Source organism: Coenobita brevimanus, chromosome 14 (assembly GCF_032717465.1).
Source record: "Coenobita brevimanus isolate Jiangsu-jjx chromosome 14, ASM3271746v2, whole genome shotgun sequence".
Taxonomy (NCBI): domain Eukaryota; kingdom Metazoa; phylum Arthropoda; class Malacostraca; order Decapoda; family Coenobitidae; genus Coenobita; species Coenobita brevimanus.
This window is the reverse complement of record NC_136967.1, coordinates 35,005,464-35,024,327: the sequence shown is the minus strand read 5'-3', so window position 1 is coordinate 35,024,327 and position 18,864 is coordinate 35,005,464.

The following is an 18,864-nucleotide window of genomic DNA, read 5'->3' as shown; positions in this document are numbered from 1 at the left end:
GTCGCCCTGTCCCCGGCCATTTCACTGCCCCGCTCCCAACTCACACCCCCCTCTCTCATATACCTCTCCACCCCATCCCTCCATCTCATCCTCGGCCTCCCCCTCCCTCTTCCCCCCTCCACCTCACTCACATACACTCTTTTCGTCAGTCTTTCACCCTCCATCCTCTCCACATGGCCAAACCACCTCAGTGTGTTCCTCATAACCCTTCCTATCACATCCACATCCACACCACAATGCTCCTTTATATCCTCATTCGTCAGCCTCTCTCTCCATGTGACTCCACAGGCTCCTCTTAAATAACTCATTTCCACTGCTCTCACTCTTGACTTGTGTCCTTCCAACAACGTCCAAGCTTCACTTCCGTACGTTAGAGTTGGTATCACAATACTGTCATATAGTAAATTTTTCACTTCCATGCTCACTTCCCTGTTTCTTATCACAGCTTTAAAAAAAACAGCAACCGTTCTTCCCTGCTGTACCCTTTCAAGCACTTCACCCTCCAAACCTCCATCCTTACTCATCACACTACCCAAGTACTTAAACATACTCACATTTTCCAATTCCTCACCATCCAACCTCGCTGTACATTCACTGACTTCACTTCTCTCAAAGACCATCACTTTACTCTTCCCTACATTCACCTTTAGATTCCGTTTCTTACACACTCTCCCAAACTCATCCACCAAGCCTTGCAGCTCCCCTTCGTCTTCACCCAACAACACAGTATCATCTGCAAACAACAGTACAGGGAGTTTCCAAACACTATCCTCTCTCACCAGGGCCACTCCAACATCCATTACCCTACCTTGTACCTCTTTTATTACCCCATCCATGTACAGATTGAACAACCATGGAGACATGACACATCCCTGTTTCAACCCAACCTCCAAAGAGAAAAATTCACTTAGTTTACCATCCACACGCACTGCAGCCTTCGCACCATCGTACATACTCTTCACAGCATTCAACAACTTCCCATGTACTCCATATATTCTTAACACTTTCCACAATCCTAGTCTATCCACCCTGTCATATGCTTTCTCCAAATCCATGAAAGCCACATACAACTTCTTTCCCTTCTCTAGAACCTTTTCCACTAAAGATCTAAGAATGAATATCTGATCTACACAACCTCTTCCCTTCCTAAAGCCTCCCTAATCGCTAAATACGAGGGACCACTGTACAGTAATCCCTCATTTATCTGGACATGACAGAGCCAAAGGCATGTCGAGATAGTGGCAACATCCGGATAGTGAATATTATTCCCCTACCACACCCAGACCCTACCTATACCCTCCTCCAACCTATACCTAACTTATTTGTACAGTGCCTATCCTTAATTTGGCAGTGTTTTCTGGTCATTCAGGCACATTTAGACATCAAAACACACATAGGAATATCCAAAGTAATGCTGAACACCAAAAAAAAAAAAAAAAAAAAAAAAAAAAAAAAACATCGGACCTATACACCACTGTATGTACAGTACTTCTCCTAATTTTGGCACTGTTTTCAGGTCAATCTGCCACATTCAGACATCAAAACACACATAGGAATATCCAAAGTAATGCTAAATACCATGAAAACCATGAAAAGAAACCACTGAAAACCAAAAAACACCCTACCTATATACCACTGCATGTACAGTACTTCTCCTAATTTTGGCACTATTTTCAGGTCAATCTGCCACATTTAGACATCAAAACACACATAGGAATATCCAAAGTAATGCTAAACACTAAGAAAACCATGAAAGAAAAACATTGAAAACCAAAAATCACCCTACCTATACACGACTGTATGTACCGTACCCCTCCTAATTTTGGCACTGTTTTCAGGTCAATCTATTTAGACATCAAAACACATATGATTATCTGTATTAATGCTTAACATATTGAAAACTGCATAAACAACAAAAATGCACAAAAAAACTGACAACAGTTTGAAAATCTGTTGTCTGTGACGAGTGATTGCTTCCCGGGCTAAAAAAAAAAAAAAAATAATTAAAAAAAAAAAAAAAAAGCCACGGCCAAATATCCATCCATCCATCCATTGCCAGACGCCATGTATCCCAAACGGGGTGGTCAAGCGCTTAGAGTTAATTGTTTTACAGGGAGGGGCACTAATCCTCCACCAACCCCACTTGACACGTAGGGATGCCAACAGCATCTGGTGTTCCCAGGCGGTCACCCATCCAAGTACTAACCAGACCCAACGTTGCCAAATATGCCACCGTAAATTGGTTATATTGATATAAATCGTATACCATCATCTTCATTGGTGTTTATACTACAAGATAAGCAAATAAAAACAAATAAAACTGACAAGTAAGAATACAAAATTCAAGCAGGAATAAAGTGCTCAAGAGTTAAACTTTCCATCATATAACTTCCCACCATCCTAATTCAAAATTTTGAATGCATTTTCCAAGTGTTAAGCATATGCCTAGATACACAATTTCATGAGCTTTCTCGCGGTCACCATGGAAATTCCATACGATCAATAGTAGCTGAATAAATCGCAAAAAACTCTGATAACTCACGAGTCAATGCTATCACAACGGAAGAGGGTAAGGACTGAGGGAGCGAAAGGGGAGCCAGGAGGGTATGGAAGAGGGAAGGGGAGGGAGGCAAGGCTGTCAGCAGGATTCTCCCCCTTCTGTCGACAGGTGGATGGGCGCTTTTGCCATACATTTACTCATGGTTTGCAGTCTGTTAGATGCCATGTGGCCATGCGGAAACACGACGCATCGAGACCAGGGGACTTTCGACATTCAACAGAGAAGGGGATGGCTGCTGTCACCGAACATGTAATCGTGGCTTGTGGTCTGTGTTCGATGAAGGTGGCAGTTGGAAAAGACTTAGCCCCATGGCCGCACAATATCAGACATTCAGTGGGGATGCACTCAGATGTTTTGACACCACTTGCGAGTTACAGTTGTAATACTCGGGTGCTGGAGGTCAGCTGGGAGTGATAGGATAAGCGTGCAATTTTGACCATTCAGTACAGGATCAGATGGACATTTTAGCTATGGTTGTGGGTTACAGACTACTTCCCGCTCATGGATCGAGCCCAGTGGCCATGATACCAAATGTTTGGACATGGCAGCTAGCCGGCCGAAGTTCTCGGGCACTTATACATATGGAATGTTAGTGCATATTGCTGTTAGTGTGTGTGTGTGTGCACACGCACTTGTTACGTTCCGAGTGGTGACGTCATCGGAAGGGTCTTGCGGCATGCAGGCGGAGCCTGCTCACTGGGAAGTGTGAGGCCAGTGAGTTCGGTTGTTTCACATTCCAATACTGGTAGCAGAGCGTAGTTCAAGCATAATGGCATCATGCCCAATGAAGTGGCCTCCAAAACTTGAAAATGATTCTGCCTATGAGAGTTGGAAGAAGGACATCGACATTTGGTGCGAACTGATGGACCTACCAAAAAAGAAGCAAGCTCTAGCCATTCACCTTTCATTGTCAGGAAGAGCGAGGGTGGCGTCTTCAGAAATTAACGCTGTTGATCTGAAACAAGATAATGGTGTTCAGACCTTGTTGAACAAATTAGACAATTTATTTCTCGTGGACAAAGGATGCCAGCAGTTTGCAGCTTTTCATGAATTGTACAACTTCAGAAGACCTTGTGATATGAACATTCGTAAGTTCGTGGCAGAATTCAAGCATGTTTATTTCAAATTTACAAAGCACAACATGCAACTACCGAATTCTGTGATGGCTTTTATGCTTCTGGCTTCATGCAAACTTTCAGATAGTGAGCAACAACTAACGATGTCCGCGATAACTGAGATAACTTATGAAAATATGAAATCTGCCCCGAATCGTATTTTCACTGAGAAAATTTGTGGGCAGAATGATGCATCAGTGTCTGCCAGTGAGGTGAAGAGTGAACCAGTTTTTTTGAGTGGCGAAGTCAGGGGTGAGGAAACGTTTTACGTTAGGGGTACTCAACGAGGAAGGACAGGGTTTCGGGGTGGTGCAGTACGTGATAGGTCATGGTGATGGCCGTTCAACTGTGTCTGCTAGAATTTCCCAATGCTTATCCACCGGCAGGAGGCAGAACCCGTTCGGGCCTGATGGTAAGGTGTCGAGGTGTTTGGTGGGTGATTCTCGATTTCATTCGGCATGTGACTGTCTGGATGCATACGAAAATAAAGGCAGTTGAGAAGAAAATTATGAAACAGTGCATCTGCCATTATTTATGGGCTATGCGGATGATACCGCTAGTAAAGGTAAATTACAGATGCTAGTAGAAGAATCTAAGGGATGTGCTGTTCAAGACACAGGGTGTTCTACAACTGTATGTGGGGTTGAATGGATCAATTGCTATCTACTGTAAGTGAGCTCAGTGATTACGAACGTTAAGCTATAATAGAAGAAAAGTCATGCTCAACGTTAACTTTCGCTGATGGTGTCACAGTTTCTTCCCTGCTACATTGGAAATATGCGTGCAACCATTGTGACTGATGTGGTAAGCTGCAATATTCCCTTGCTGCTGAGAAAATGTTCCATGAAAAATGCAAAAATGGTGATTAATTTTGAGAGTGACCAAGTCAAAATTTGTGGAACTATCGTTAATTTGAAGTCCTCATCTTCAGGCCATTACTTGCTTCCAATTTCTTTGTGACTAGGACGAGAGTTTTGTGAAACAATTGCACTGGGATCTCTTGGTGGTGATGTAGACAAAACGGCTTTGTAGCTTCACAAGCAATCTGGACACCCTACGTCGGCTAAAATAATCAGACTTATTACAGATGCTGGAATTAAAAGTTCAGAACTGGAGCAAGCTATCAAAGATGTATCTGATGCATGTACAGTCTGTTGCAGGTACAAAAGAGCTAAGCCCTGACCTGTAGTCAGTCTGCCCATGGCATCTAAGTTTAACAAAGCCATAGCTATGGATTTGAAAGCTTGGGGAAGGCATTATTTCTTTGTCCTTGTTGATTTGGCGACCAAGTACTGTACCGCGATAGTAATTGCAGACAAATGTGCAACCACCATTATCAAAGGAGTATTTCGGAGATGGATTGTTCTGTTTGGCACACCTGTAAAAATTCTTACAGATAATGGGTGTGAATTCAACAATGCTGAAATGCGAGCACTGGGAGACCCCTTTAATATCAAGATCATGACGACGTCTGCAGAGAGTCCATGCAGCAACGGAGTATGTGGGCGTCACAATGCAGTCATAGCTGACATTGTTAGGAAGATAATGGCTGATAGCTAGTGTGCCTTGGATGTGGCCTTGGCTTGGGCAGCATCGGCCAGAAATGCTCTCACCAACTATGCAGGTTTTTCTCCTAACCAACTTGTTTTTGGTCAGAACCCTGGCCTGCCTAATGTGTATGCAAATGATCCTCCAGCCTTGGAACCTACATCACCATCAAAAATTGTGAGGGACAATTTGAATGATCTTCATTTAGCAAGACAAGAGTTTATAAAGACTGAATCGGGTGAACATTTGGCTAGGGCTCTGCGGCACAACATACGTTCGAGTGACTTAAACAACATCCAAAATGGAGATGAGGACTTCTACAAAAGAAATGACAGTCATGAATGGCATGGTCTTGGAATCATAATAGGCAGAGATGGAAAACAAATCCTGGTGAGACACGGCAGTGTCTGCGTGCGAGTTCACGTACGTCGTCTAGCACATGCTCCAGAACAAAATACTACAGTTGGAGATGGCGTCAGTAGTTATGAGAAGAACAGTGTAGTCCAAGAGAAGCCTTATGATGATTCTTCGCAAGTACTGAATGACTATCCACCAAATGACAAGTCGGAAAATGGTGCAATTCTGGATGACCAGCCTCCCACAGTTTCTCTTCCGGTTAAGGAGCCTCCCAAGGTTTCTGTTGGTAAACGTATAAAGGGAATACATTCAGAAATTGGAGAGTTGGTGACTGGAAGGATAGTGAGTCGAACGGGTAAAGCCACTGGAAAGTACAAACACTGCTACAATTTGAAGAGGGATTCTGATGGCAATATTGATTGGATGGATCTGCAAAATGATTTAGCACATGGGAAGTAGTTGATGATGAAGCAGAGATGCTTGTTCTTTTCAACTCTGAGGACGTATTATGCGCCAAGGAAAAAGAAATTACAAACTGGCAGAATAATGACATGTATGAGGAAGTAGATGATGTTGGGCAAGATGCCATAACGGTTCGATGGGTTGTGACGGAAAAAATGAAAAACAAGAAGCCGATTGTTAAAGCCCGTTTAGTCGCCAGAGGATTTGAGGAAGACACAGTGGATCTCCGGAAAGACTCTCCTACATGCTCAAAAGAGGCTGTGCATTTGACACTTTCTTTTGCCTCCACCAACCAGTGGGATTGCCATGCTATGGACATGAAAACTGCTTATCTGCAAGGTAACAACATTGAGCGATTGTTCATTTACATCCTCTGCCTGAATATGCAAACGGTAAGCTGTGGAGACTAAGGAAAATGGTTTACGGCCTTTGTGATGCTGATAGGCACTGGTACCTGCGCGTTAAAGATCAGTTGTTGAGTCTTGGAGCTAAAGTGTCATCACTGGATTCAGCACTGTTCTCTTGGAGTAATAGTGGCAAGATCGAAGGCATTATATGCATTTATGTTGATGATTTCCTTTGGGCTGGTACACATGAGTTCCAGCAGCAAGTGATAAACCATTTGAGCTAAATATTCCTCATCGGCAGTTCAGAATCAAAATCTTTCAAATAAGTTGGTCTAAATCTCGTCTTCAACAGCGATGGCAGCATAACGCTTGACCAGTTCCAGTACGTTTCGTCTTTGAAACCAGTCACGCTGAGCAGACATCATGCAGCAGTAAAATCAGGAGAGCTGTCTGAGTCTGAGAAAACTGAGTACCGAGCATTAATTGGGCAACTCAATTGGACTACCACACACACTCGACCAGATATTGCCTTTGATGTGTGTGAGTTGAGTATGACTAGCAACCGAGCTACCATAGCAGATTTGCTTAGGATCAACAAGGTGATCGCAAGGGTGAAGACTGACAACATGAAGCTATACATTCCAAGAATGAGGCCACTCGATGAATGTTATATAGAGTGCTTTTCAGATGCCTCTTTTTCCAACCTTGTAGGCAATGGGTCTCAGAGAGGCTTTGTGATCTTCCCACGAGATGCTAGTGAGGCAAGATGTCCCATATTCTGGCAAACGAAAGATCAGGCAGGTCGTCAAATCAACTTTATCCGCTGAAACTTTGGCGCTGCTTGAATGTGCTGAAACTCCTGTATATCTCGCCAACATATTGCATAAGGTTTCTGGATGTGGAGATTTCAAGATCAAGTGTTTCGTCGATAACAAGAGTCAGGTGGATGCCCTTTACTTCTGTAGAAGTGTAGAAGACAGAAGATTGCGCATTGATATTGCTGTATTACAAGACATGTTGGAGCAAGGGGAGACTGATGAAGTGTCTTGGGTGGATACATCACAACAACTGGCTGACTGTCTCACCAAGAAAGGTGCCTCGACCGAGCGGCTGCGTGCAGCAGTCAGCCAGGACTAGAAGGATTATAAAGCTTCAAGGGACACCACATATCTGTATGTGGTTACAGACTGGGTCTTAATGGTGCTCAAACAAAAGTCTATGTATTGGATACATAGTGTGTATAGGATGCCAATAATCCATTCAGTTTCGTCCTTGGGATCTTTCATTAAATTAAGAGGAGAGGATGAGAGTGTTAGTGCATGTTGCTGTTAGTGTGTGTGTGTGTGCGCACGCACTTGTTACGTTCCGAGCGATGACGTCATCGGAAGGGTCTTGCAGTATGCAGGCAGAGCCTGCTCATTGGGAAGTGTGAGGCCGGTGAGTTCGGTTGTTTCTCATTCCAATATGGAAAATAGCAAAGAAATTCAGATAATAGTTTAACAGAGTCAAGGTCCAACGTCAGGATACTGAAAATGATCGGATAATGAATGTCACGAATCAATTCGCGACATTTCCCTTTTGTGAGAAGCCACGAACTATTAGTGGAAAACTCACTGTGTATCGCTCAGCTAACCGTTTCTCCCTCCATTTCGGAGTATACTTTCCAAAACATTCGTCACTGTTTTCAAAAGTGACCGATTTAATGCACTTCACTAAGTGCTGTACTGAGCGATACTATTGTTCTTTATTGTTCGCCTCTGCTTGCCTCTGACCGTTAGAAAATGCGGCCTACTGCTCCCTTTTGTTCCCACGACTTACGCAGTCTAGTTGTTGCTGTGACGGAGAGAGGTCCTGTGCTCCAGAAGTGTGAGAGGTCAGCTAGCACCCAGGCTCCACAGAGTACAGTTAATCCAAACTCCCACCCCCCGGGTGATACATAGCATTCATCGACTGGTATTTCCTTTTTGTATAATCCTAGTTTTAAGAGTTTAGTTAAGGTGTTTTTTTCCTAGGCGTAAGTATTTAGCTTTTGTGTGAGTGAGTGAGTGCGTCTCATTAATTTGATTTGAATTGTAACGTTAAATTTATTTTTGTAATCAATAAATTTAACAGTTCTTTTTCTTGAGCTTAATGTAAAGTAAAATCTTGTTTCATTTCTCCAAATTAAGCTTATTTTCCATATAGCTCCTAACTTGTTGCTGTTTGCTGATGATACAGTATTGTTGAGTGAAGATGAATGGGAGTTGCAAGGTTTGGTGAATGAATTTGGGACAGTGTGTAGGAGGAGGAAGCTGAAAGTTAATATAAACAAAAGTAAAGTTATGGTGTTTGAGAGGAATGAAGTCACAGAGTGTGCAGTGAGATTGGATGGTGAGGATATGGAGAATGTGAGTGCATTCAAGTACTTGGGTAGTGTGATGAGTAAGGAGGGAACTCTGGGGGATGAAGTACGTGAAAGGGTACAGCAGGGAAGAAAGGTTGTTGGAACACTGAAAGCAGTGATGAGAAACAGGGAGGTGAGTATGGAAGTTAAGAAGTCACTGCATGATGGTATTGTGATCCCTACCCTGACGTATGGAAGCGAGGCGTGGACCTTACAAGAGGGGAACAAGTCAAGAGTGAGAGCAGTGGAAATGAGTTACTTGAGAGGAGCATGTGGAGTGACGTGGAGGGACAGGTTGACGAATGAAGAAGTGAAGGAACGTTGTGGGGTAGATGTGGATGTGGTTGAAAAGATTAGGAGAAATACACTGAGGTGGTTTGGACATGTGGAGAGAATGGAGAATGAAAGACTGACTAAGAGGGTGTATGTGGGTGAGGTGGAGGGAGGGAGAGGGAGAGGTAGACTGAGGATGAGGTGGAGGGATGGAGTTGAGAGGTATATGAGGGAGGGGGGGGTGAGTTGGGGGGAGGGGAGTCAAATGGTGGGTGACAGAGTGACTTGGAGGCGTTTTGTCTGCGGCCACCCTTTGCGGGATTAGGGCGTCGGGCAATAGATAGATAGATAGATAGATCCTAACTTGCATAAACGTTTTACTATTCATAACTGGTACTTAGACCAGTCTTGTTGTATTAGCTTAAAATCCGTTGTGCCATAGGAGTTAAGCATCAGCAAGGACCTGATTATTATTATTAGTATTAGTTATTTATTGTCAGGGGTGAAGTAACTTTCTCCAGAGGCTAACAGTACAGTAATTCAGCAATTGTGAGTAATTAGTCTCTGCTGTGTACTGTTGAGAAAGTTTATAAATTCTCGTTCTCAGAGAATCGTGCACAAGCCAGCGTAAAGTAATCGTTGCTTGATGTAGCAAGACAATCATTGTCTCTGCTCTTCAATGTTATTGAATATTATTATCAATCAAATAATATTTAAACATATATTTTAAAAACACATTGATATTATAAAAACCCCGTGACAATGAACGTCCAGATAACTGAAGGATCACTGTATTCCGGTCGGCTCCTCAACTCTGAAAAAAGCAAATTCCAGTCTAATGAAGTCCATTGTAGTGAGGTAACACTGTACTTTCATTTATAAAGTCTTCCTCAAACTGCCTTTGAGTTTCTCTCCTTATCCTTGTATAATCATTCTTGCTTGCTTATAGTTGTTATATGCCCTCTCACTATTGTGTCTTCTGTATCTATTCCACAGCAAGTCTCTTTTCTCTTCTAAATTTTTACATTCTGTGTTAAACCACTTCTTTATTCTTCTTTCTGTTTCTTTGTGCTGAGGGCTATAATTTTGGTGCCCTGTTTCATGAAATTCACAGAATTTTCTATGTATAACAATTATATCTTGTCCTATAGGCTCCTTCTTCCAATCCATTTCATGAAATACTTCTTCAGGTCATGATAGTTGCCCTTTTTGCAGTTTAGGCTCTTTTTGTAACCTTCATTACTGCTAAATATATCACAGGTAATCCTGAAATTGCAACTTAATACTGCATGATCAGTTCTGCTGAATGAAGGGTGATACATTATGTTGTTGATATCAATATCTTGCCTGGTAAATATAAGATCTAGTAAAGATGGATCATCAAGTCCTCTTTTTCTGGTGTTTTCCTTTACATATTGTGTTAGGAAAAACTCCTGTACAAGATCTAAGAGCTTTTGATCCCAACAGTTTTCATAGCATTTTACAGAAGGAGTTTTCCAATTTATATTTGTACTGAAATCTCCAATTAATATAATTTTACAGATTTCTCTTCCTTTCTATGTAGCAATGGTCTTAAACACTGAATTGTACTTTCTGCCATGTCTTCATATTCACCTCTTTCCCAAGTGTTAGATTTGGGTGGCATGTACAAAACTGCCACAATTATTTTCCCTTCATATGTGTGAATCTTTGATGCAATCAGTTTTACTTGTGATGGTATTTCTTGCTGTATCTCTTTGACTTGTAGATTTTTCTTTGTTAATACCAGAACTCCTCCTCCTTTTTTTCAAATTTTTATCTCTTCTCCATATATTGAAATCCTCAAAGCTTAGGGTGTCATTTGATATCTTTGGGATTAATTTTGTTTCAGTCAGGCAAATAATATGAGGTTCTATTTCTTTGGTATAGTCATCTATCTCTAATAATTTTGATACCATTCTGTCTACATTTGAGTATATCAACTTAATCATGTCATTTACATATTTAACACAGTTTGAGTCTACAGCCCTCCTTTTCCTTAGTCCCTGCTGTTTATGTACTATTTTCTGGCTTGTAATCCCACTACCTTGTAAGAAAATTTGCTCCTCTCTTCCTCTGACCTTTCCTAATTTTTTATTTTTGCTTTTTCCCTCCTTTCCTTTAGTAATCCCCATTCCTTCTGAGTTTGGCATCTTTTTATGCATACTATTTTTAATTCCTCTTTTTACATGAGTTTGTTAGCATTTTTTAAACATTTCCTCTACAGTGCTCATCAGAAGTATCGAGCTGCCTGCGTCCCTCCTACGAAACAAACCTTTCAGCATTGAAAAAACATATAAATAATACATTTTATTTACTTTTAGTGCTTCATAAGGTATCCTTTATGCTTCTTCACGGACCTGAGACATCTTGGAAGTGAAACGGCAAGGTTTCTCAGGTGCTGGAGGGGTATTTTGTCCCAGGAGTCACGAATGGTGGCTTCCAGCTTAGGCAGAGAGCTCACGTCCTTCCCTTGGAGATTCTTCTTTACGAGGTACCAGAGGTTTTTAATCGGGTTGAGGTCTGGGCTATTTCCTGGCCAGTCTTTCATGAATGATACCTCACAGTTACAAAGCCAATTGGTGACCGATTTGACCTTGTGAGCAGGTGCACCATCCTGCTGAAACACTTGTTCACCTGCGAGCTCAAAGGAGTCTGGTAAATGATCACAATGAAGCTCCAGGTAAACATCCTGATTCACTCTAGTGTTCTTGGGAAGCACAACAAGCTTCCCCGAACCTTTACCAGAAAAACAACCCCATACCATGAGTGAATCAGGATGTTTAACCGTACTTTCAATATATCGTGGGTCAAGTGGGTCACTACCTTTGCGCTGGTACACGCACGCTCCTCTGTTACAGGTGACACTAAACATTGCCTCATCAGACCACAACACTGACAACCATTGCTCCTCACCCCAATTAAGGTATCTGTTAGCAAAGGCAAGCCTACGAAGTCGCTGGCTGCTAGAGAGAAGAGGCATTTTCACAGGCCTGTGACTTGTGTAACCAAGTTCATGGACCCTACGAGACACTGTGCACACAGACACCTCACCAAACACTTCTGGGTTGCTCTTCTTTATTTTCCTTGCATTCACATGAGGATTAAACTCCACTGCAGGTTTTAAAACATTAACAGACCTTGGAAAGGTTTTCCTAGGCCTACCAGACCGCGGTTTCTTTGTAGGAACCTCACCAATGTTTTCCACTCGAAACTGCGCACACCACTTACGCACTGTCGATCGAGCCACACCAACCAATTCACTAATTTCCTTTGTTTGGTGGCCTGCCTCCTTTAAAGCAATGATCTGGGATATGATTTCACTCAATAGTTCACGGGTAGGTGCCATAACAAAGTGGCAAAAGCCAAAACACTGCAGGACACTCGGTAGACAAGGGCGCAAAAAGAAAGGGAGACGCAGCGGAGTTCCTCTCTCTCAGGCAGCCCGTGAGCAACTGTGGCGGGAACCAACCAGCGCATCGGAAGGCCTCAGGCTACTGTGACATCATGCTAGTGCCACAAACTTGTGGCTCAATTTTTACTACCAAAAATGGGTGATTCTTTTTTGGCCATAATTATTGCACGCCCGGCGGTAAGCGCTCGATAATTTTGACGAGCACTGTACAGTGTTCACACTTCGGAAGGTTACTTTCAAAGGCCTTGACTTATTTCTCTCACATTTCTCTAGCCTTCTGTGTTCCACTGTATCTTTATCACAGATATCCTCTGATAATTCCTTCAATATTTTCATTATATTTACCATCTCCTTTTTACTCTTGAGATTCTACTTCTTATTTCTTCTTCATCTAAACCAGTGATAACTTAAGAGATTTCTTGATATCTGCTGATTCTCTGACCAGTTTTGGGTTGTTTTAAAAGATTTCTTTCACTTCCTTTCTAATGCTTTTTTCTTTTCCTTTTGTTTCTAAGTGTTTCCTTAATTTCATCATTTCAGCATAGAAAGTTGGACTTCATCTTTGCAATTTCTCATCATTTCTTTCACCTGGGTTATCTTTCTCTTCAATATCCTGCTTTGGTTTATCAGACTGCTTGAATTGCTACTTCTAACCTGAGTTAGAAGTAATGTACTATCCTGAGTTTCCAGTAATTTATACACTTGTTGCACTTCCACTTTTATATCTTTTATTACTACATTTCTAGTCACTTCCTCCCCCTCTACAAAATCCCTTTCTTTAGTGAAAACCAATTGGAAACATTTGTTCATTATTTCAGCTTGCACTGCTGCATCTTTATAGACCTCTCCTTCTACTCTCAGTTTAGTTATTCCTTCCTTTTATTTCAATTTGCCATTAACAAATCTATAAAACAATTTGGGTTCTTCCTTACATTTGTCTAGTATCCCTTTTACAGTTCCCTTCTTCCTCTCTACGCATTCTTATATATTAATTTCTAGTTCCTCTTTACTCTTCCTTTGTTCTATTATTACCTCTCTTTCTCCAGTTGTTGTATTAAATGTCACTCTCCTTTTTTGCTATCATACACCTGTTAAACCTATCCTTTTTCCTGTTTTCTTTCCCACATACTCCTGGAGTGAATTTTTCCACTCTTGAATTATAGAGGACTAAAAAGATATCCCACTTCCCCTGTTGTTTCTCTAAATTTTCTCCAATCCCCATTTTCAAAAAAATTTCCTCAATCCTGTAAAGTTTGCTTTTCCAAAGTTGTATCTTCCCTGCCTATAAAGCTCATTTCCTGGCACCACATTCCCATTTGTTATCTAGAACTCAATGACCACATGATCACTTTTTCCTATAGGACACAGATATTTAAAATATTCAGTTACATCAGGTTCTTTGGTTAGCAATAAATCTAGACTTGCTGGTGTGTCATCATCTCTGAATCTTATCTCTTCTTTGACCCACTGGGTCATTACACTATTCACTGCTATATTTAACAATATACTGTAGTGCCCCAGGAATTTTCACTGCCTCCTGAGTCTCATTCCTCCCAGTTTACCTCTTTACAATTAAAATCACCCATCAGAATTATGTTGTTGCTTTTCTCAATCACTTTCTGTTGATAAGTAACAATGTCTGACAACATCTCCCGGTATTCATTGCCATTCTGTGCCCTTGTCTTAGGGGAGACATATACTACTGCCATGTCTCTCTTGCCATTCTCTCCAGTTTCTAATTTCATATTTATCACTTCAGCCCTACTCTCTCCCAGTTCCACAGTATCCACATTTAAGTTGTTCTTCACTGTTATCATCACTCCTCTTCCCATTTTTTTTCTTTACTGTCTCATCTCAACAGTTTGTATTTACCATCTCCCATTATGGATGTCAATATCCTCTCTCAACTTGGTCTCTACAAAGCACATAACATCTGGCTCATGTACCCTCAAGAAATCATTGATTTCTAACCTTGCCGATATTAAACCATCAACATTAGTATATGCCACTTTCCAACATTTTTCGTCGTTCTTTAGTTCCTCTTCTCTCACTGTCTCTGTCGATACCACTTTCTCAATTTCTGATCCATAACTCTCCACTAGAACACTGTCTTCTCTTCCTTCATCCTCTGTTTGTTATTTGCCTTTGCTTCCTTTACTAGCTCCCTAATCTTAGCTCTTTCTTCCTCACTTGCATCTCTCCTTATCCAAACATTCTTGAACTCCTCTTTGTCTGATAATTTCCATGTTCTGTTGATGATTCCATTTACCCCTACATGAGTCTTAAACTAACTGGCCTCGCCCCTCCTTCCACATACTTTCCTAACCTCAACACTTCTATAATTTACTCCTGAGCTTCGTTGTTACCCTCCATAACTACTATCTCTTTAGCCTTACCCAGTTCTTCACTTTCCCTTTCTGATCTTATTGTCATAAGCTTTTCTTTTACTCCCGAAATTATCACATTTTTTCTTGTCTGCTACATCCCTGATTAAAGATTCTCTAGTTCTTAGTACCCTAACCACTTCCTTCTCCACCTTTTCCTTGCTTCATTATTCTATAATCTCTTTCAAATTTATACATCCTTTCTCTTGAATTTTCCTCCACTCCTTGTGTTGCTCATTGATTTCCTTAATGTGTTCATCTTGCATCCTTGATTTTGTTTCAAGCTCATCTAATTTTCATCCTGTCTCTTTCTTCGTCCAACCTCTTATTTTCCCTCTTGAGCTGTTTTATTTAATTTGAGGCAGATTCTTTACTTGTTTTTAATTCTGTAACTTGTCTTTCTTGTTCAGCACTGAGTGTGCTGATGCTTTCCAATTTGCTCTGTATTATCTTAACCCACTGCGTGCCAGTGCTGTTTTAAAATGGTCTGACATAATTCCGCGGCCAATGCCAGTGTCGTTTTAAAACGGTTTAAAATAAAAAACTTCACTGTGACCGCATTATTCAAGATTCGCGGGTAAAAATTGGCAGGAATGTAAGGTAACTGTTCCTCTATCATCCCCCAGGCTGACAAGGCCATACACTCACTCGCTCCCCCCCTAACGCTTGCTCTACCTCACTCTGCCTGTGTCCCTCTCCCAGTGCTGTACATATGAAGGCATTTTGTAAATATTTTCATGTAAGTGTAAGTTGTAAATATATAGTGAAGGACTATATAGTGAAGTCAAGTTGTAAATACTTTCTTGTAAGTGCTAGAACTGTACGTAATGAAGTCAGGTTGTACCTATCTTCAAGTAAGTGTAAGATAATGCATTCACAGTGAGAAAGACATGCAAATTGTGATAGATGCTGAAGTAATAAATAATCAGAAAAGTGTACTGAACATTGCTATACCTTTCCAGCATAAATATCTAAGTATACCTTACATAGAAAATGGCTTTCTCTCACGTACGTGGTGAGTGTGAGAGAGCAGCTATACCTGTACACGAGTATGCAGGACTCAATAAAACTCATTTCTGAGTCTCAGTGAGCATTTTAATTGCAAAATTCGTTGTTTCCACATCAAAATCTATCATTTTGGCAAAAAAGAAAAAAAAAAAGAAAAAAAGAAAAAAAAAAAGGCCGGCACTGGGGTGACCCAAAAAATAGCCGGCACGCAGCGGGTTAATTTCTTTCTCCTGTTCTAAGGTCTGTTCCTTATTATTATTCTCTTATTATCGACCATACCTTTTTTAACTCCTGGACATTCCTCTCTGCCATTTTCTCCACTCCTGCTACTCTTGTTTGGTTCAGTTTAGTACTTCCTTTACCCTTATCTTCATTGCAGATGCCCACAAATTCACCACCACAAGATGTAAACAATGAACTATCCCTTTCCGCCATGATGCAGCCTAACAGAAACTTTCTAATTCCACCGTGTCTTGTACTCTTGTATGACTGAAACCTTATGGTTTTTTCACAAATATCCGATGGGACCACCACTCACATATTCATTCATATAATCACAATAGGCTGGTTTCCTTTTCGCCGCTGATTCGGCAATTATTTCCCCTCGATCCACAAAGAGCTCCGTCTCTGTCAGCAACCTGTGTGCGTGCATGTGTGCGAACAAAAAAAACAGTGAGCTCAGTGCACGGGGCCTTGGGTGGCCATTGTTTATGACATTGTTTTAATCTGAAAGTTACTGTATAATAAATTAATTTCTAGCTGCAGCATGTTGACAGTTATATTTATTTTTACATGTCATAGTGTTTTATGTTTGTGTAACAGTAGTGTGACCAAGAGTTTTAAGTATGAAATCAGCTTGAGATGTATCTGCCAGTTAAGAATGACAGGTGGAGGGAGGTAGGGGTATGCAGGAGGGCTGAGAGCTGGGATAGAGGCTGGTGGAGCTCGTTCCATCCGTCCCCTTCCCCTCTTCCCTGGACAGAAATTAGTGGTCATGAATGTACTGCATCAATACGGTATTGTATTTTAAGCTTGATTTTGATCTTTTACTCATGGGTAACACTGCATGAAAGTTTTTAGAACAGAGGGTCAAGAAGAATAGTAAAACCCAGTACCCAGCTCAACAATGAATGTCGAGACAATGGGAGATACTATGCAATATCCAGCAATTTGCTTTACTTGGCCTAGGAGTTGGCTGAATTCATCATCATCATCATCATTATCATCCGGACCTCCTTTCCCACCCTAGGGCAGGGTGAGGAGTAGCAACATCCATACAGCCCAAGTTTGCCCAGTCCAATGGGCCACACTTCCATTCACTCATCATTCAAGTCCCTGGAATCCTGGCTCTATCTGATAACGCCAAAAACATTCACCACATTCTGAAGCTTCACATAAACGTATCTGATAGAGTCAATCTGGATGCTGTAATGTTAAAAAGAGGTGCAAATCCCTGATCATGCACTACTCACAACATTCATCCAGCCAGCTCGATCTCTTGTCAGTCCCCTAGCCTCACTGACTTCCAAACCTCTCTTCCTCACACACTCATCCACCACATCCCTCCACCTTCTCCTTGGCCTATCTCGCCTCCTCCTTCCTTCAAATTCGCTCAGATATACCTTTTTCACCGCTCTACTGTTATCCATTCTCTCCACATGACCATACCATCTCAGTACACTCCCTTCAATTTTGATATTCACAGACTTCCTCACTCCATATCTTTCACAAATCACATTATTTCATATCCTATCTACTCTCTGTACTCCACATATATTTCTTAGCAGTCCCATCTCCACTGCTCTTACTCTTGACTTCTTCATGGTACACCACAGTCTCACATCCACATGTTAAAGTTGGCACTAACACTCCTTCACATAAGCCTCATGAAACTGCAACACTTAAGCCTCTGTTTCTTATCAAGGCCTTCATAGCACCAGCTACTTTCCGTCCTTGTGTCACTCTACTTTCAACTTCTTTTGCACATTTTCCTCTCTTTTCTATCACTGTACCCAGGTATTTGAACTCTCTCATCAATTGCAGTCTCTCTCCATTTACTGCAACATCACACTGGGAGTCACCTTCTCTCTCAATAACCATCACTTTACTCTTTTCTACATTTACGGTGAGCTTAAGGCACAATGATCACAGACATCAGCAGAACTCAGCACTAGTCTACCAAGTCCTTGTCGGGTATATGCAAGTAATACCGCATCATCAGCATACAACAAATTTGAGATATTCCATCCATCACCATTCATTACCAACACCATCCCCCTCTCCATTACTCATGTTCTTAATTTTCTCATCACCCCACCCATAAATATACTGAACAACCATGGGGACATCACACAACCTTGTTGCACGCTCACACTGCCCATTACACATGCTTCATTACCATCATAAAAACTCTTGACAGCACCTAGCAGCTTACCATCTACATAGTACATGGGCAAAACCTTCCACAATTCTTCTCTGTCTACTTTCTTATGCTTTTTCAAGATCCATGAACACCATAAACACCTCACAGTCCTTCTCACAAGCCTTCTCCACTATGTTTTACTGCAAATATTTGATCCAAACATCTGCTGCCAATTTTGATGCCACCCTGCTCATCACTCACTAGGATTTCTGATATCTCTCTTACTCTCTTTATAATGATTATTACATATGCCTTCCCTACCACACTCAATAAACTTATGTCACGATAATTATTGCACTCACTTCGCTTATCTTCATTTTCGGACGGGGTACACTCACAGCCTTTCTCCACTCTGCAGGCACAGTTTCACTCATCCATGCCTTCTTACATATCTACAACAAGGAATTCATTGCACTCTCTCCACTACACTTAATCATCTCTGCATACAGCTCGAGCTGCTTTCCCATTTTTCAGCCGATTCACAGTGTTCTTCACTTGTGCGAGTTTCACATTTCCTGGCACTGCATTCCTTCTCTGTACACCCCCCAAACCAGTCATGTTTACTGTGGCTC